A 21,173-nucleotide genomic window follows, 5' to 3' on the forward strand; every position below is an offset into this window, starting at 1 on the left:
AACTGTATTATATTTCAATAAAAGTGAAGTTGTGTGTAAAACTTTCAAAAGCCTACTTCAGCTGAAGCATACTTCAGAGCCTACATTCCACTGTCAAAGTGACTTAGGCACTTAGTAGCCTATGTCCCATTGGTTCTCAGTGAGACTTTGTGCCTAAATGAGCCAGTCTCTTTTGAAAATGGGACTTGTGCACCTTTGGAAATTTTACCCACAAATCCCAAATGCATGCCAAGAAATTCAAAGTCATAATGTACTGTAAACCTTGATTTTAGCTGATCACATATATATATTGTTTAAACACACATACAGTCACAGAACTCAAACACAGACTATTAGCCTGTATTTTAATACTGTAGGTCCCTGTCTTCTTTAGGTGCTTTGTATTTTAACATCTATTATATTTTTAATGCAGATGTTTGTTTTGCTTCCCCCCAACACATCTTCTTTTCCTTTTCTTCTTCTTTCTTTTTTTATTTATTTATTTGTTTATTTATTGTTTGAAGAGGCCAATTACTAACACAGTGTAATAAAAAAAACCTTACTCAAATTTTGATCTAATTTCAACAACAGCTCTTGGATCTATTCTTACTTTCATTTACACAGGCATTTTACACATTTCCCTGGAGTTCTGGAAATGCAAACAAGAGCCCTGGGTTACTACAGGAAGTGACCGGTTCACTTCATTCTCCCAAGTACTGATGAATGAAACGCAAAATTAAGCCAGCAGCACAAAACATAGCAAGTTAATAAGATCTTAAATTTTCTTTTAGCAGTAATAACCTAAGCTGTTATTAGTATAATAGTAAAGAGATAAATATTTAAAATATAGGATTTTATACAGATTATGTCTCTTTAAATATATATATAAAAAAATCATGGAAGGTTAGGAAACATGTTTTATTTACCCTAGAGACGAAAACGGCTCCTTAGATGTGGAAGCCAAGTATTCTTATTTGTTCCTTGGCTGTGTTGTCTTGTCTCTTTGACCCCCTCATGGAGTGCAATTTATGCTCTGAGAATAGGCAGTCTACATTGCAAAATGCCTGTTGCTCCAAAATAATACTCTGCCTCTTTTGCTTGATAAGTTCTAAGGACAACACAAATGTTACCAAAACAAGATGAAGCCCAATTTTCTACAGGTACCAATTCAGGCACTGTAGGTTTTATGAGACTAGTTTGATTGATCAGCTATGCTGTATCATGCTTAAATAACGGATTTCTCAAGTCAAGATAAACATGCTTTTAAGAACTATATTTTGATCTGTTATTTCAGGTAACATGTAGATAGTATAGATCTGCAAAAGTAGCTTTGGAACAGGATTGGCACAGCAGCTCTAGAAAATCTAAGAGGAAAAAAATGAGGCCAGACCTTTATTAAATTTTAAAATATGCCTTTGCTACACTCTTGTAAAGAGCCAAATAGGGTATTCAAGTCTCCGGAGATCACCAGTATAATTTCTTTATCATGTTCCATTTAAAATTTAATTATGTAGTCTACAACAAGAATAATCTGAGTACTCTAAATAGGTCATGCAATGAACAACCTAACAATATTATGAAGTTTTCCTTATGAAGATCTTTTCTTTGATGTGCTGTTATACATAGAAAACCTTTCTTCGAAAAACAAAAATCCATGGCCTTATATATATATATATATATATAATAAAATAATGAAGTTGAATCTATTGGATTTTAAGTTTAAAATCAATTCTCTCTCTATTCTATATTATCTAAACATATCAACAGAAATAAGGCAGTAAAGACAAAGACACGTAGTATAAAACCTAGCTATCAAGTTCTTGCAGTTAATCCCATCATGTATTTGTTTCTAATTTATATCTTTCTACAAACACAAAATTATCCATTAAATTTCCTTTTAACAGAAGTTTACAAAACTCAGTTTTTCAATTTTTCTCCATCTTGACCCTAAGCACTTATGAAATCTGTTGGTGAATCTTTTGGCTAAGTAAATCAGAAGAAAACGTGTCTTCCTATTTAAAATGATTATTCAGAAAATGCTCAACAGCATTTGATGGCTGATGCCAACATGAAAAAAAAACCAAACAATCCACCCTCCTGTGTTTTAACAGGGATTCTTTTCTTACCTTTACTTTTTGAACACACACTTATGAGTCTCTTAATTAGGACAGGAGAGAAAGAAAACATGTTTCCTAATTTATTAACTCTTTTCTGGGAAATTGGAGCACGCACTTTTTTATATATAATCCAATTAATCTGTGCACAAATTTGGAAAGAATATTTATTTTTAGTATGTTGACAAAGCCAGAAAACCCCTGGAGGCACCATTAACCCTGAAAATGCTGACATCCTTCAGATGAGCAGACAAATACATAGCATACACATATACACACTTCCATATGCTCGGAAGGGTTAAAGAGGAGATTCTTTTGGGCCAATTTACTAATGAAGGAAAGGATTTGAACAATTTATACCACGTATATGCTTATGACTATTTGTAAACATAATGACTTTTCTCTGTTTAGTTACATAAATAAGTTTTAATATTCTGAACTGCGGCGGAGTGGCCTTTTTTTTTGTTTGTTTGTCTCATTAGGCAAATGTGTGGATAGCACAGTATCTACAAAAGAACAGTTATTTCTTTTATATTTTTAAAATCCCAATACCTAAAATTGTGTCTATTGAAATGAATCATTTTGGGAAGAAAATCAGCATCGACAGAAGAAAAAAATTCTTGGATTAGGTTCTAAATTTATGAATCGTTAATATCAAAAGTATTAATTTGCAGTTTGAACAAAGAATATCTCAAAAACTAATCAATAAAGAGTAAATCAAAGAAGTCTACTACTGAAACAAAAGCAATGACAGGTCACACCAGAAAAAAGCTTGAAGATTAGAAGAAGAACGCCAAGACTCACACAGCTGTAAACATTTGTTTTAATCTAGACAAGATCATTGGCTTTAATATTTATAATACAATTACAATGCCTCATGCACATTGCTCATATAATCTAATTTCTACTTGTGACATATTACCACCAGACTTTAATTTCAGCTGTGGCAAGAATTCAAACACACAGTTAGGTTTCCATTAGCAGTGAGATAGAAACTGGATGCTTACTCAAGCTCTTAGTGTAGATTTCTCATTTTAACTTCAAAGCATTTAAAACTACCAGGGTAGAATTCACTTCTGCTGTACAAAGGTTTCATATTTTCACTTCATATTGTCAACTAATGCCAAGTCAAAGTTAAGTTAATGACATGCAGTGCAATCAGATTGGACATACTCTACCCTTAAAACTAAGGAAAATGACACAACTAAATGATTATGAAACATAGTAAATACCAATGTCTTCAAGCAAGGATTAACTAGTCAGCTGCTGTTGAATCTCTATTTTCATTTTTCCCAGATGCAGAATGGTAAGCATTCCTTTGTGACTACAAAGAATAAAAATCCCTAAGTGTCATGTACCACACAGATCATTAGCCAGAGAATAAACAGAATTTCACATGCCTTGTTAAATTGCACCAACATATTTCATTGCACATTTGAAGATAATAAAGGACAGAAAACCTAAAAAGAGAATGATAGCTGAAAGACCTAGCTATATTCAAGCTAGGTTGTGTGTACCTGCAAACATTCCTGGAAAACAACCAAAGAAAAATATCCGTCAAATGAAGGAAAAAATACACTTTGTTACTATATGTTGGAATTAAGTCAAGCCATGGTTCTCACCATAAACAAATGTGGTTCTCCTGCTTGTCCAATGAACAAACATTTGGATCTCACATGACCCTCCAAAAAAGTTAAGCAGTTTTTTTTAGCTGCCTTAGAATGAGACATAGCTGATGTGTCAAATATCTTTACCACCATGTTGTTAAAAAAATGATTTTATAATTGCAAAGAGGATTTCATGGTTTGCATTTTACACATTTTCATTATGAATATAATGTCAAACTACAATATAATATTCACTGAAAAATAACTAAGCTTGTTAAAAAACCCCCACGCAATTCAATAATAAAGAAGCTGGGGTGAAATGAGATGCAAAAGGAACACATGCATTGTTCCTTGATATTCAGAATGTAATGCCACCCTATATTTTTTCAGTTGTTTGAATAATTTTCATCTCCATGATTACAGCCTTATATTTGTCTCCTCTGACCACAAGGAGGTAGTCTTCTCTCACCCATTCTTTGAAAGGTTGGAAGATCGGATCTGTATGGTTCTTCTGCTTTCCCAATGAAAGCACATTTGGATCTTCACAACCAACTTTTCCCTTACTGATAAAATACAAGGCAACATCGAAATCACCTACAACATACATAGTTTGAACGTGGCAGGAAACCAAATCTGGGATCCGTTTCTTCAGGTGGTAGCCAACTGAGCTGAGCCTCAAAGCAGTTTAAACATGTTGATTTAAAATGATCCGTTTTGCGGGGGGGGGCACAGCTCTTTACAGCCATTTTACTGGGTATGGCAAACAAATCAAAATGCTGTTTTCTCCATATACCCAAGTTGCCTCCCCACACCCTGACAGGTTTCTATATGAAAGAATGATGCTCTGGCTCAAGAGGCTGTGCTTCTTTCAGCAGCTACCAGAAGCAGATATACAGATTAGTTTAGAACAGCTTGCTTACCTTGGTAATGTTCCAGCTAACTCTGTGGCAGTCTCTCTGTAAGATATACCGAAGGGAAAATTGGTTAGTGTTTACAGAGATTATAACATTTTAAAGGCAAAGATCATGCACGCCCCATATGTGGAGCTGATGTCCCATGCGAGAATATGCACAAGCATGTAATAAACAGGAAATACATCATGGTGGAGAGCAATACAAAAGATTTTTAGTGTGAGTTTCTGACTGTTACATTATCCAGGTGTAGTTTTTCTATCCATAAAATTATATTGCTATTTTAAATTCCAACCCTGCAGCTTCCTCTAGGGCTAGAGCCAAGCACTGGGCCCATTTCGCAATGGCAAAAAGCTCCCACCTTCTATCTCTGCACCAGCTATTGGATCCTAAATCTGTGACACTGTGATGTTACAGAAGTACCACTGATTCAGGACCGAATCTTCCCATTCTAGGCTTTGGGCAGTGGTAATTTTTAAGTGGGAAGTACCAGATTTGGGAGGCTGGTACTTGGCAGGTAGATGTGATTTAAAAAAAAAGGGTCTGCTTGAAGCTGTTCTTGGGTTGGAAATAAATTTCAGGGGAAATGGATTGGTGAGCAGAAGGCAGGGAGGCTCGGCTAAGGTGGATGATTTATCACAATTCATCTCATGGCTATCACCTCCACACAAGTGGTGTATATATAAATTTATCACTATACTACTACACCTGCTCTCCAGCTTCTAAATCCATCTGGCCTGGATTTATTTCAGCATCCAACCATTCACTGAATTTTGGAATTTTTAACTAGGTTTTTTTTTTTTTTTTCCCCCCTCCCGCCCTCTGTGTAAAACCCGAAAACCAAAAAACATAGGGACTGTTATACTGGACTACACCAATGGTCCACCTAGTTTATCATCTTGCCTTCTAAGGCGTCCACTACCAGCGGTTTCAAACAACCACTTAAACCTACACAATGGAGAAAAACAATCAGAAGTTTTTTTTTTTTCTAACTTCCGTTGATATTCTGAAGCCGAGGTTCCCAAACTATGGCCTGTGAACACTTGTCTGCAGAGAGGCCACTGGTCACATGATGCTGTCTCCTCATTTCCAGACATTGCAAGACAGCCTACGCTTTCCTAACATGACATTGAAAGACATTACATGCTTTCCTAACAGTAGTTTTCCATGTCAGCAACTGATGTAACTGTCATAGGTACGCTGTGGAATCACAAATGAGAGGGCATCTGGCTCACAAGCAATCCTCGGCCTTAAAAGGCAGTCCACACAGAAAAATGTAGGAACCCTTGCCATCATAAAGCATGATGGAAGATCTCAGATTTCTACCTGGTCTGCTACAGCTGCTGTATTCTTAACATAAATTTATATCAATAATCCTTTTTGAATCCTGCTAAACTCTTGGCCTCAATAACACCTTGTGGTAGCAAGGGTCACATTAATTATGCTTTGTACAAAAAGCTTTATCAGTTTAAATTTGTTGCCTTTTCTTTTCGTTGGATGTCGCTTTGGCTCTTGTATTACGACAATGGTTAAATTTGATCTACCTTCAGAGGAATAGCTCAGTGGTTTGAGCATTAGCCTGCTAAACCCAGGGTTGTGAGTACAATCCTTGAGTTCAACCCATTTGGGATCTGGGGCAAAAAGTGGGGATTGGTCCTGCTTTGAGCAGGGGGTTGGACTAGATGACCTCCTGAGGTCCCTTCCAACCCTGGTATTCTACGATTCTATTCATTATCATCATTACACACACACACATACACCCCTTTACCAAGTCTCACACACACACAACCCTTTACCAAGTCACATCTTTTTTTTCTGCCCTACTTTAAGTAGTCCTAATCTTTTTAATCTCTTTTCATACAGAAGATTTTCGTTGCCTCTAATAATTTTCGTTGCTCTCCTCTGAGGCCTGTTGTTTTTTGCAATATACTTTCTGAGATGGGATGACCAGAGGCATACGGGATATTCAAAACAAAAGCATGGTAATGGCATTGCAATATTGTAAGGATTTTTCTTCTTCCTTTCCATAATACAATTTGACATCTTTGGATACTGCTGCACATTGAGTGGTTGTTTTCCTAGAGCAGCCCACAATGATACCAATATATTTTTCCTCAGTGATTACAGTTAATCGAGAAGCTCCTATGGTTCTATAAGAATTAAAATTCTTCCTTTTAACATGCATTGCCTTGCTCTTCTGGACACTGAATTTCATCTCTTTTTGTATTGCCCAGCTGTGGTCTTCACTGAATCATACAGGCACATCTGGCAGCTGGGGTCAGTGTGGAGCCAGAAAGACTTCTGGGCGGCTCAGGTGGAGTTCTGGCTCAGAGAGAAGCTCACCTATGCTTAGCAATGCACCATGTGAGTTGCTACGCCCTTTTCCTTCTCAATGTGTGCACAACCAGTCCTGTTAGCTGGTGCACAGGAGTAGAACCTTGGCATCTCCCCAGACCTCATTGTCCTCTTTGGAGTTCTTTGCTCCAGGAAATACAGGGACTGCACTCAACCACTATGCAGGAGCATAGGGGCGACTTATGCTCTTCACCCTACCACACACACTTGCAGACCAGCCAGCCACAATCTGGCCCTTCCGAAGGACCTAGTTAGGGGTATATTGCCATTAAATTCAACCCCAGTTGTATCAGTCAGCTAAGTATTTAGCTGTTGTCTAACTCAGACACCTATTATTAAAAGTGCAGTAGTACTAGTGACCTGGTAGGATGTAAAAGGGTGGGTGGGGGGAAGGGGAATAGAGTGAGGAGAAGAACTACACTGGGGCCGCACATATTTGGGTTTGATTCTGTGTAGAGTTTTTATGTAGCTATAATTCTTAGACATTTATTTCCATTAGGATCTACTGAGCATTGGTTTCAAGAGATTAGATTTCTCAAGTTTAACCCACAATTTATACACTTCTAAGTAACTAATGCATTTAGCTTTGTGTAACATATTAACAGGGTCATTTAACGTTTCAGTACTAACCATTTTCTAATATATTGTAATCCCTACCCTTTCACAGAAGAACTTTCTGGAAAGCTCCTGAGGTGGGAGAGGAGATAGCAATTCCTTTTCCCAAAGGTACTGCCTAGATTTTAATCACAAGAGGTGATGATATGATCAAAACCAGAATTCTACAAACCCCATCGTAACATGTGGCCCAGTATTCTGACCACATACCACATGCTTGTACTTTAAAAAGCAAAGTTTATGCCCTGAGAAATGACAAGGTGAAGGAATGATAATTAAAAAGAAGTGTAATGCTGGAATGTGGAGTCCTGAACATAGCAAAGAGTAAAGAAGTTAGACCTATAAAAGCAACCTTTGAAATTAATTTAAAATTAAAATGATTAATTTAAAAACAAACAAGCATAAACTTTTTATGGGATTAATTGCATTGTCAGTTCCACATTTTGGTAGATCAATTTTTTATTTTACCAAGATAATAAATTCTGAAATCATGATCAAATCCAAAATATAACTCTCCAACAAAAGCTTCTTCTAAAAACAAAAATAAATAAAAAATAAAGAGAGACAATTTCCCGGCTATCAGAAGATTTTGTCATGCAGTGTGAGCAAGTATTTAGCCCTATTAAAAAAAAATTAAGACCTAGCAAGAGCAACCCTTTAAATTAGTACGCAACACATGACATTCCTACAAAATAAACCTGGGTTTCCGCTGCTAAAAATAAATAAATCTTTGCAATGAGTGCCAATAAAAACTGAATATTTACTGTCTGCAGTTGTTACATTTACCACAGTAAATATCCTGCTGCAAGTATTGGGAATAGCACCAATACTAGTCTAAAAGTAAATTCCTGGTGCAGTAAAGAACCGCTCTTTATGGTGCAGGTCACTTATCTAGCAATACCCAAAAAGGTTTTATTTCAAAAACAAATGGAAACCCATGCTGCAATGTTTCAAGAAACAGAACATAGATTTATACAGCTCGTTTTCATATTTCTACTAGCCTCAAGTGACAAACACAGTAAATCATCATTTGTGTTTATCGAATCGGTAGCAAAAATAAAAGTTTATTAAAAAAAAATAAGTTGATCAGTCTTGGATACATCAACAAGAGCAAGAAAATACACTCCAGGGAAAGACCTACATAACATCATGTTGTAAGATCCTGCCAAAAGTTTGGGAGGACCTTGAAATCCAATGTAAAAGATACAGGGCTGATTAACACTGCATACAACCTCACTGAAGTTAAGGCGGGTGGAAAGGGTGTAAACCAGAGCCTGATTTTACCAATGCTATAAAAATTAGGTTATAACCTCTTAAATTGTCAGCTATCAGATCAGAGAGTTAATGATCATACTGCTCCATTTGGGAAGATGCAATCTAAATTGAACTGAGCATATTTCCTTCTTTGACATGGCATGTATAAGTCAAGACTTCTCTATGTAACCCACTTGCTTATTCTGCAGTGTTAGATTTTTCTTCAGTCCCAAGGAGGGGAGAAGATATGGATTTTATCTGAATCCTTTGTCTCTCTGCACATGGAGAGAGAACAGGGCAGAACAACTTCCAAGAGCCCAGAAACATCCAGACGTAGGGAGGTGGGGTGGCAGTTACTAGACATGCTCAGTAGCTGTTTCTGAAGCTGTGCAGAAGTTTCCATTAAGGGGAAGCAGTCTCGCAGGTTTTGCACATCCACCATCTGAAAGTTGACTCGACTGAACCAATCACAGCTCAGAGGGAGGAAAGTTATAAATATGGGAGTTGGATCCAGCCCTGTGGATTCAGCAGCTGATCAACCCAGGATCAAGAGATATGTCTCCTGAGGAGTCTGCATCCCAATACCTGCATCACTTTGGAAACAGGCTGCAGATTCCCAAATCTTACTGGAAAAGAGAAAAACAGCCAGATATTTGCACAGTGGACTGAAGCTGCTGCTAGTAATGAGGATCTGCAGACTGTGGAAATTCTGGAGTGTTTGGTGGGAACTGAGAAGTTACCATTCTCCTTGGGCTCTGGGGAATCCAGGTGACACACATGGGTTTTGAGGCCTCACTAGAACAACTGAGAAATCATCCTTGTGAAATCAGAGGGGTGCGTGTGCACGCGCGCACACACACACACACCCCCACCCACTAAGAATACAAGTGTAAGTGTTTTGTCAAAACCTCACTCAACGATATGTACCATTAGAAAAGCAGGGAAATCTGTATAAAAAGCACTAAAATTCTTGTTGCCTAATAGTTTTGCATAAGAAAGTTATTCAAAACTATTCCCAGTGCTGTTTGCCAAGTGTTGTGTTTGTATTTGTTTTGTTTACTAAGAAATTGTATGGTTGACTGAGGCTGACTCACAGCTGTTACCACCACCTACATTCTGGGGGTTGCATTTCACGGTTCAAAGGTTTTAACTCTGTGTGCTGCTTTTTTTCTGAAAGTCCTAAAAGGACAGAATTCTGGCCTGTGCTTCTGCCAAGAGGTAAACCGAGGTGCAGGAAGGAGAGGAGTGTTAAGTTATACATACTGCCTCAGGAGCCCTTTATATTCACATTAGGAGATTTATCAAGAGTAGATTTCAAACCTTGTTAGTCACAAACATGCTTAGAAATGGTTCTCGCTTCTCTAAAATGGTGCTTTAAAACTATTGTAAAACCCAGTAAAAGACAGCACGTGATCAGGTTATATAATAGGATTCCAGAAGCCATTTTGACCTGGCCACTAGGATTTAGAAAATTATTACAGCCTCTTTCCAGTAAGACCTGTGGGTATTTTTAAAAAAATGTAAATATACTGATTTGAACACGATATATGGCTATAAATGGGGGGAAACACAGACACAGACACAGACACACACACACGCAGTTGGACTGTTAATCTAATTCCCTTGTGATCTCCATCTGTGTTCTCTTCTATATTTAAAAAAAAATACATAAATTATTCCGCTACCATATTAAACTCTTCAGGGCCAATTCCTCAATGGGCATAAATCAGTGCAGCACTATTTAAGCCAATGGAGCTCTGTCGATTCACTACAGCTGTGGATCTGGCTCTTTGGTTTGGTCATTAATCATATAATTAAGAGGCTCATTAAGAGGCTGAAACACAAGAGCTTTTCCATCTTCCAAGGATCAATTTTTGCACAGTCAAAGACAACTGTGTGACAGTGCAGATGAGATCAGCTGAGGGTACCTGAACAACAGGCCCTGGTTTAAACAGGAGAGTTGTGGAGGGTGTTTTCAGGTCCCACTCCTTGACTATAGAATTCACTTGACTTGCTGGTTGACCAAAGCTGAAATTTGTTAATCCTCAGGTCATATTAGAGGGATGGAGCAATTTGTAGAGGAGCACAAGTTGGAAAGGGTTTTCATTTTGGTGACAATTCACAGCTGTTTCATTGTCAGGTCCTGTAGCTTTCTAAAGATTGTACAAGCACCCGTAGCCCAGAAGGGAGCCTTTTTTATAAATGGAAATAAAGGAATAAAATAGAAGAATTTAAAAAAGAAAATAATCCTATTTGACCATTTGAGTCTTGATGTATTTCTCCAGGAATATTTGCCATAGGCATGATGTAACACACAAAAGAAAGCATCCTGTAATATTGTGGATAATAAGAAAAGGAGTACTTGTGGCACCTTAGAGACTAACCAATTTATTTGAGCATAAGCTTTCGTGAGCTACAGCTCACTTCATTGGAAGCTTATGCTCAAATAAATTGGTTAGTCTCTAAGGTGCCACAAGTACTCCTTTTCTTTTTGCGAATACAGACTAACACGGCTGTTACTCTGAAACCGGTCATCGTGGATAATGATAATCATAATAATTTAGATTTGTAATTTCCAGTTCCTGTCAAAAGTATTCCATAATGTAGGGGCTGATCCCATTGACTTCAATTGGGTTTGAACCAGACCCGTTAACAAACAACTTTCCAGACTCCACGTATATACAAGAACTAGTTTACCCACTACTGAAATGCATGACCTAAGAGAGATGAAAAGACAGTGACTATTGAACAGTGCAAAGCAAAATTGCACAATAGTTTACCACAGGAAATGAAGAATCATCCGATTAAAACTGAAGGGGGTATTTAAGGCAGGAAGAATGTGACAACCCAAACTGGAATTTAACTAGATCATTGGAGTTAATGTTTCTACTCTTGCAGAAATGTGCCGAGGGATCTTTCATGACCACAAATGGTCAGATCATTTTTACATCTCAGCTGAAAAATGGCACCCTCAAAGGCATTGTCTTGTGTCTCCTCATCTCAGCACTGCAGTGGGGATTGGTTCAATACTGACTTAAAGGAATGAATGGCACCTACTGAAACTCCATTTTGAGACAAGAGGATTTACTGATCTTAATATGGACACTTCCTTGGTTTGGGGGGATTTCGTCACCATGAACAAACAATTGCAATACAGTATGTAGTTTGAGTTTTGTTCTTCTAAATTTTTAAAAGAAAACACTTTTGTATCGTGATCGTACTGGCTTAGACTTCTACAAGACGGCTATTTTCTCTTCTACGTATTCATTCACTCATTATTTGGTATACTTCTACAATGCCCCCTCTTCAGAATCAAGCCCTATAAAATAAGCAAACTGATACTGGCAACAATCAAAATGGTTACAAATTATTTTATATTTAAAAAGTTAACCAAAAGTTCTTCAAAGAGTTTTTTTTTTTAAATTCATCACGAACATAAAAACTGCCATATTGGGTCAGACTGATAGTCTCTCTAGTCCAGTATCCTGTTTTCCAACAGTAGCTGGTACCAGAGCCTCAGGGGGAGTGTACAGAACAGGGCAATTTTGGAGAGATTCACCCCCGTCTTCCCCTGCTGGCTTCTGGCAGTCAGAGGTCTAGGGGTTACATCCCTAAACATCTTGGCTAATGGTAACTGATGGACCTACTCTCCAAAATCAAGGATTTCCATGGTGTAAAGGTTAAAAAGTACTAACATCTGTCCTGATTATTGAACACACACACACATGCATTTAATTATGATAGAGTCAGCTATCAAATGGGTATCATAATTAGGCATGGAAGGATTCAATTTTTAAATTGGTAAATGTTGATAAACATCGATTTCACTATACACACACACTCAGATGAAAAAATATATTTCCATTGATAATACAAATTTAAAGATAGAAAAAAAATAAGAAAAATATTGCTTGAGAATTTATGAGACAAAATCCTGTGATTTCGACTTTTGAATGAGGCTAGTTAGCAATGGATTACCAAATAAATAGTAAAAATAGGTGTGACTTGTTGATTTAAAGGCATTTACTTTGTATATTTTGAAATGTGATGTTGACAATTTGTGTTTTAATGGGTTATAAAGATTTAACTTTCTGGATCTCAACATCTACGGTCATTAAATAATTATCTGACTCCCCCATAATTTCCTGCAACCGTGAAAATTTAAATAGATAAAAAAAATCGAAAAAAATGCATAAATCCCACAATTTTACGCAACTTCAAGTTTAAAAAAAAAAATCAATAAAAATCTAAAAGTTTGCTTAAAAATAGACCGATATCGGTCCAAATTATAAAAAAAATAGAAATAGAATTCAACTAAGGCTACGGATACTGTTTGCAATAGTATTGTTTGCACATACTGCTGCTGAGCTTGATGTTCAAGCACAATTTGAACACTCTTTTTAGGAAGTGAGGTATCAAGTTCACATGGACATTCTATTTCTGTACAGGCTGACACTTTGAAAACTACTTGGCTATGAGAAGACAGAGGACATGTGCAGACGTGCTTCTCATTTGCCCCAGGATGATTTTATAAAGACAGGTGTTTCCGCTATTATAACTTTGCTACTCCAGCATTTCTGACTTGCATATATTATTAAGGTTTAAATGCTTGCACTACGCAAGCATTGCAATGCAATATACATTCCGATAGAGTTATACCATATTTTCCATATCCTTCTAAACGTGAATATTTTTATTTATTTATTTTCTAAAATTCTGGCTGTGTTAAAGAAACAACTATTTTAGAAATGTGATATAGGTCAAAAGGCTTTTTATAAAGTACACTATAGGAAAAACCTCTCATGCCTTATGATTTGTATTACAGTAGAATAGAGAGGCTAGGGTGACCAGATGTCCCAATTTTATAGGGACAGTCCCAATATTCAGAGTGTAGCAGGGTGAGCATCCGCTCCAGCCCTGAAGGGGTTGGAAAAGCTGCAGAGGGCTGGGGCAGGGGAAGGGAGTAAAACCTCAGCTGATTGGGGGAAGTGGTGGCAGCTGGGGGCCATGCCCCAATCAGGGCCCAGTTGGCTCTATAAAGGCTTTGAGCCAGAAGTTCCAGAAGAGACTCTCTCTCTAGCTTGGAGAGAGAGAGAGAGAGAGAGGGGGACGGACGGACGGACAACAGTACCTAGATTGGGAGCAGGGCTGGGGAAGAAAGGCCAAGGGAGCCGGGGAGCTCGGGCCTGGGAAGGCCTGTTAGGTACAGGGGTTGCAGGGGCAGCCACGGGTAGACAGAGGCAACAGGTCCAAACCCCCTTATACTGCAGTCTGCCCCAGGAAGCAGGGGCTAGTTGGTGACTGGCAGTAGCCTAAGATTGAGGCGAGGTGGGGATAGTGGGTGGGGGCTCCCTTGGGAGGGGGAGACCCAGAACTGTGGGGGTATTGCCAGGGGGCAGCACCCAGTGAAAGGGGCAGCGAGACACCGGCCTGAAGGAGGCGCTCTGGAGGCTAGATGCTAATTCCCCGAGACGACCAGCAGGAGGCACTGCCAGGTGAGTCTGCACCCCTTGACACAGAGCCTTGTCTTATATAGACACCTATTACCCTCCACTTCCATCCTGATTTTTCACACTCTCTCGTCACCCTAGGAGAGGCCCAACTAGTACCTTGTACTAGGTACTGACCAAACATGTATTTCAAGATAACCCTCACCCCAAAAGAGCTTATGGTCTACATAGAGAAGAGCCAGACAAAAACAGTGGGAGAGAGGCAGTATTACCCTCATTTTGCAGATGGGTTATGGAGACACAGAGATTAGGTAAATTACTCAAGAAGATAGAAGAAGTCTGTGGCAGAGGTGGGAATTGAACCCAGAGCTCCCAATCCAGTGCCTTTGCTGCAAGACCTTCCTTGTCTGTGTATGTGCAGGCTCCATTGGTGTGGTTCTGTGAGCAAGGCTGACAACAGGACTCAAAGAAAAAAGGCTAGGGGGCCTACAGCTCATCACAGCCAAAGTGCAGTATTCAGCTCCCTGGGGACACAGAAGGGACTGTAGGGAGGAGCATGCAGGGAGATTTGTTCTGTCGGGGATCCCCCCTATCCTCCTTCTACCTATATAGAGAGAAAACGGGGGCGGAGGTGCTCCAGCAGCCTCAGGGGTCTGTAATTGCTCCATGGATAGTGGTGGTGGTGGTGACATTCCTCTCCTCTATTCCCACGTGGAGCAGAGCAGATTATTATTTCCCTACTGCGGTAGGTAGGGAGAATTCCCACTAGTGCTAGCTACACACATCTTTCTACAAAGTTTGAGGGCGTGACTCTCACCAGATGTCAGATGTCATAATTTCTTAATTCCATCTACGATAGCCCTGCACGCTGTGTTGTCACTTGAAGGTAAAATGCTAGTAAATCAGACTGCAACATATATGTGACAACAAGGTAGTTGAGAATTAAGCCCGAGATCTTAATAATAGTTTGGGATCAGACTGTGACTCTGTATAACTGAGACTTTGCACAGCTTTATAACTAAAGGCAGAATTCGGCTCTCAATATGTCATTATTAACACCTCACATGACCTTTAAATCATTGTGATATACGAAACAGACCAAACACTAAACCTAAGTAGTACTTCAAGAAGTAAGCATACCTACGCAGAAGGATGGAGTATGACCTATTGTCTTTTCCACCTCTGATTGCTAAGGTTCTGTATAAACTCTGTACATGTATCTTCTGGTACTGAAGACAAGCTTTTATTACACTGTAAATACTCATTCTCGAATGTGTAATCTGTTCCATCAGTTTTTTAAAAAAGCTTTACATTTTACTGGATAAAATATGCAGAATGTTGTACACATTTCAGTTTAATCATTAACTTGTTTCCTCTTTTCTTTTAATTTAGATTTGGGTTTAATCAATGGACTTTGCAGGATTTTACACACTGTAACAGCCTAAAACCTGGGGGATTTCATGGGATGGGACATTTTTCACTAACCCACACTGACTTGGCACCACTGAAGGAGCTTTGAGCTTAGTCAAGTGCTGTAATTTTGGAAAAGTAACCCTTGATTTTCCTTCAGTGCCAAGTTTAAAGAAGAATTTATTTTTGCCTCTGATCTAGAGAAATATCATTGGACTGAAACTATTACATTAAACTTACTGATGGGCAAACTGTAATGCTGAGAGATTTGTTTAAGTACGTAGAGGTTCAAATGCTGATCGGAACCTTATTCAAAGTAAACGTGGGCACGTGCATGAACTTTGGATATTTGAACACCCTTTAAATTAAGGGGAGTTTGGATCTAGATTAGGTACCAATGGGAGAAGTACGTTAGCAGTACCTAAACTAGATTAGTTAGTAGATCTGAGGGGACACTTTGGGGGTTTCTGATTTAATATGCACGCTTCTTGGTTCTGCAAAACTGGGGTGCCAAACACAAGACAAAAGGTTCAATATTTTTGCTACTTCCTGCTTTTAATACAGAGAGTAGCTACTTTTACTGCACTTCAGGCCCAGCAGAAATAAGAGAGTACTTGAAATCTCATGAGAAAATCTGTTCTCATGGCCCCATTGCATTGTCTCTGGGGCAAAGATGATTGAACAGTTTGGGAGAAACAGCTAAACGCAATGAAGATAATAGGACACTAAAATAATATGACTGTAAATAATACTTAGTATTCCATCATTAACATATTTAAACTTTTGTCCATCTGTTGTGATGGTTATTGTGTGTTAAACCTTATTGATTAAATCAAGAACAAAGCCATTATACACAATCACCAATTAACTCTTTTATTCCTGATATTATTCCCCCGCACTCTTATCTCAGGAGGCCACAGATGATCATTATGGTCCCTTCTGACTTCAAAGTCTACGGGGTGATGGAGATAATGAGTAAGGTTAAGATTTTGTTCGGGTTAGTTTTAGTCAAAGTCAGGGACAGGTCATGGACAATAAACAAAAATTCACAGAAGCTCAGGACCTGTCCATGACTTTCACTAACAAAAATGGGGCTGAGCGGGGGATGAGAGCTCCAGGACTTGCATGATTTTCGTAAGTATCCTGAAGTCTATCCCTCTGGATTGTTACCTGATTCTCCCATGACTCACCACATACCACAATTCTTTTAGTCACCACTTGTGGCGGTCGGGTTTTCTTTATTCCATCCACAACTGCTTTGGGTTTTTTCTGGTCGTCCCCCGCCCCCCCCCCCCCCGAACCATTTAAAACAATATGGTCAAATTCTGCCCTCACTAACTAAATTCTGCCACTGCACAGAAATGGAGTGAGGCTGGACAAGAATGTGGCTGGGATCTGGCCTATTGGGTCATTCTGCCTGCATCAAAAACAAAAACAAAACAAAAACAAAACCAACCTACTAGAGTTTCTGCAGTGTTGCTGTAGCCATGTAAGTCCCAGAATAATAGAGAGACAAGGTGGGTGAGGTAATATCTTTTATTGGACTAATTTCTTCTGGTGAGACAAGCTTTCAAGCTACATGGAACTCTTCTTCAGCTCTAAATAAAGAGAATCTGCTGACCAAGCCTCTTGGGGAAGCCAAAGTGCATAAGTACTACTTTTCTCTCACTAGTTTGTTTGTTTATTTTTAAAGTGCTTGGAAGATCTTTATTCAGCAGTATTCCAATCACAGCAGAGCACAGACCTCTACAGAAGACAATGCAACCCACACCCTGGCTTGTTAAAGCAGACTAAAAGGAGCTCTAAATGCAGCAGCAGCAGACTGAGATTTGCCTGTTTACTGAATTACTTCCTCTGATCGCTGCGCAATCATTTTCCCATCCACAATCTCCTGGGCGGTGACCACCACCTTCTTAATGGTCTGCCTCTGGCAGCCTGTCTGTCACTCCCTCAATCAGCTGGCTGTATTGACTGATCTGATTCTCCAGCTTGCTCCTCAGATCCAGCACAGCTTTGTAGTCCCAGGCCTGCCACTCCAGGATCGCCCAGTTTAATGGTTTTATAGATTTTTTTAAATGCCAGCAGGACATACATCTAAGCTAGGCCTTTTCTCCCACATGAACCTCCAAACAATAGTATGTTCTTAAGATAGTTTGTGCCATTAAGGGACTATCAGGCTGCAATACATAGCAGGTACGTCTATTAATCATCAGACCATTTATGGTCTGTAATTCTACCACAGTTAAATACCATGGACTACTAAGTACCTGAATCTGCTATTAGCAAGGATCCTGCTCATTAAAACTCACTTATTTAGACTTTAGCAATGGTAAATGTAACCAGCCCTGGAGGAGTGTCATAGTGCTTGGAAATGGCACATTAAGCTTCATTTACCCAGCTACATTCACAGACAAAAAGGCGGGGGGGAGAGGGGGGAAGTGAAGCCACACAGCAAAGCTTAGGAGCTTTTTGAAGCTGCATTAGGAAAGTGACAAATCTTACAAAGGGAGCTATAAAGCTTCCTCAAGTACAACAGTTCTGCAAACAGCTATTTATCATAGTTTGTTGAAAAGACTCCTACGTTTAATACTATTGGACTGTGAGAGCTGATTATTAAATGTAATTACAGAAGAAGCACAGAAATAATATTTTATTGGAGAGCACAAGCAATGCTGTGTATTAACAAAGGGGACTGGTGAACATGTTTTGCATTCAGAATCAGCTCTTCCCGGGACACATACACAAATGTATACACAGTTAATTCCACATTAAGTAGCTTCCACTAACTAGCATTATCCTTCAAGATGTTCAGATCAGGGTCAATCCATCCATCTATACTTAATGTCAGAATGATAAAACTGTATCCAAATTGGATGCTATTTGGATGTCAGCCTTTATATATTTTCTGTTTAATGAAGAGGCATAAAAAAAAAACCCTGCTGTCAAGCAATATTACTTAAATTGGCTCATTAGGAGCCCTGTAACAGTTATGCTAACATTATAGTGCAGCCATGTGAGCTCTTTCAGAGTCTGCCAGTTGCCATGACTGCTCTCCTTCCATTCTCCCTTTACTAATTCTTCTGCAACAAGTTCAAAATGTTTATCCTTAACTCCAAAAATAGCTTCACCCATACCTTCAGCTTTACTCCCATCCCTTCCTTACCTGCCCATTCACCTAACCACCCCTATTTACCCCCCTTTTCCCCCTTCCAGTCTTTAGATATCTTGAGCGTCATGCCTTAGACCCGGAACTGTTCTCAAACTCCTTGTGCAACAACCTACTACTTATCTTGATTGAATGATTCTCTTCAGAACTTGCAATATTTCTGAAAAACCTTTGAATGATTGATTATCTCCCAAACATATCTCCGTCTCTTCAAGAACTGACATTTGCCCTGTGTCCCCAAACTACAATGCAGCGTGATTTAGATGGACAGCTGCTTGGACCTGGGACTATAATTTCCCTTTGTACATGCATTAAGCAAGCTGATGGCATGCAAAAATAAATGAAACGTGATGGTTCCAAAATTATACAGCACTTATTTCTGGTCTTAAAATTAGCGACCTATTAGATCTGAAACCTGCTGCAGTCCAAGACTGGATATTGCCAATTCTGCACAAACAATTTAGAAGGAAGCCCAATCACACTTTTGTGGCAGGTTGTCTTTTTAAAAGAGAAACAATATGAAGAAATATTAGAAGCAGTCCCGGCCCAGGCAGATGAGTTGGTAGAGTCCATCTGAAGCGTTCAAAGATGTACAAGAATGGACATCAAAGTCATGTGTACAATGATGAATAATAGTTTACATAAGCACATGCTCCTCTAACCTGATATTAGAAATGACCAATTTTGTAAGTAAAATATCAATGCCAATATTTTCAAAACCTGTTGTCTTAGTCCAGGCTCCTAAATCCATATTTACACACCCAATAAGAGCAGCATGATGTTTTAGAAGATCTGAGTCTCACTGAAGTTAACAGGAGCTGCATGTACCGTTTTGAAAAATTAGGACTCTTATTTGAGTGAATAATACAGAAACCACCACCTAACTTTAGGTACCCGAGTTCATGGATTTTGGCCCAAGAACACTTTTCCTGAAAGTTAATGACTTGAACCATTAATACATAGGTACTTAGGCAGATGGGTACCAAGTAGGATTTTCAAAAGCACCTAAGCAGGTTGAAATCTATGGGAGTTAGGCTCTTTTCTGCATCCATAGGTGCCTAAATACCTTTGAAAATCTGGCCAGTGCAGGTCCAAGCATCAGTTTTTAATCTAAAAACGGTGATAGTTTCCTTTGGAAGGTGATAATTTTGACTCAACTGCAGAGGATAACTCACGGTGGCAGAACCGCCCCATTGACAATCATCTCCCTACAATAACCATGAAAACCAAAATCAAATCAACAAGGATAGAATCAAAAGTAAAAGAGCTAAATTATACATAACATTCATAAAACTCTCGCTCTTCTCTTGAAGTTGCTTGTGCGCAAGATATATATATGTGCCAGGATTTCGTAATCTACGGCTGATGTGCTGCATATTGCAATTGTGTGCAATTACAGTTAACTATAATTAAGAACAATTACAGCTTTTATTTCTCCACTTGTTCTTTAAAAAGCACATTTGTAATAATTTTTCCCCCTTTCTTTTTTTCAAAGGTGAATATAATTATACATCCCTATAACATCTCCAATAATTAGTTTGACTCAAGTTGCTTCTGGAACAATTTTCATTTTAACTGTCAGATCTGCCAGCTATAGTCAATAGAACGCTCTATAAAAAAAAATTGTCATTAACCTGTTTCACCTCATAAATCTGTAAAGGAACTTGAACAAATTGAAGGCTTCATTGCTTAAATGCTTCAAGGCCAAATTCAGCTTGGAAAATGCTTTTTTAAAAGAAAGTAACATTTGAAACATTGCACTTGGATGTTACAGTCAGCTTGCTTTTTTATTATCATCATTATTAAATTAAGGTTGGTATAAAAGGTATGTTGTCTGTCTATATTTTATAGAATACATCCCCCATCACTTCCCATTCATTAAAAGATAGCAACTAAATCTTTGTTTAGAAGCTGCCCCGATTACTAACCATGCAAGCTGCAGGGGGAAGTAATTAAATTTAATAGAAGCCACCCTCAATTTTAAGCCACAGAGGAGCAGCAATTAAATTTAATGTATGCCACAGCTTTTTCTACACGAAGATATGTCACGTGAAATTCTCCAGGTGAGTAATGCATCATTTCCTATGCTACAAAATGAATTCATGTCATTACATAAACACAGATACCAAATTACACATGCTGGGTCATACTGGTGAGCCCTTCCAGTCCCATATATCTTCCACAGGATGGAGCCCTTTGGGTACTTAGATAGCATGGGCTAGTGGATTGGGAATCAGCAAATCTGGGCCTTGCCACTGACCCACTATGGAAACTTGGAAAAGCCACTTAGTCTCTGTGCGTCTCCGTTTTCC

General features: G+C 38.7%; 1 long non-coding RNA gene across 1 annotated transcript in view; it reads right to left on the bottom strand.

Moving 5' to 3' along the window:
• Window positions 1–477: 477 nt before the first annotated feature.
• The window catches only part of LOC119565081, a 313,090-nt gene continuing 292,394 nt past the window's right edge, over window positions 478–21,173 (bottom strand). Inside the window, exons 3-4 of the long non-coding RNA XR_005223810.2 lie at window positions 4,621–4,656; window positions 478–3,417 (exon numbers count right to left, since the gene is read on the bottom strand). This is a non-coding gene — a long non-coding RNA (uncharacterized LOC119565081). The remainder of the gene's footprint in view (window positions 3,418–4,620; window positions 4,657–21,173) is intronic.

The sequence above is a fragment of the Chelonia mydas genome, chromosome 1 (assembly GCF_015237465.2).
Source record: "Chelonia mydas isolate rCheMyd1 chromosome 1, rCheMyd1.pri.v2, whole genome shotgun sequence".
Taxonomy (NCBI): domain Eukaryota; kingdom Metazoa; phylum Chordata; order Testudines; family Cheloniidae; genus Chelonia; species Chelonia mydas.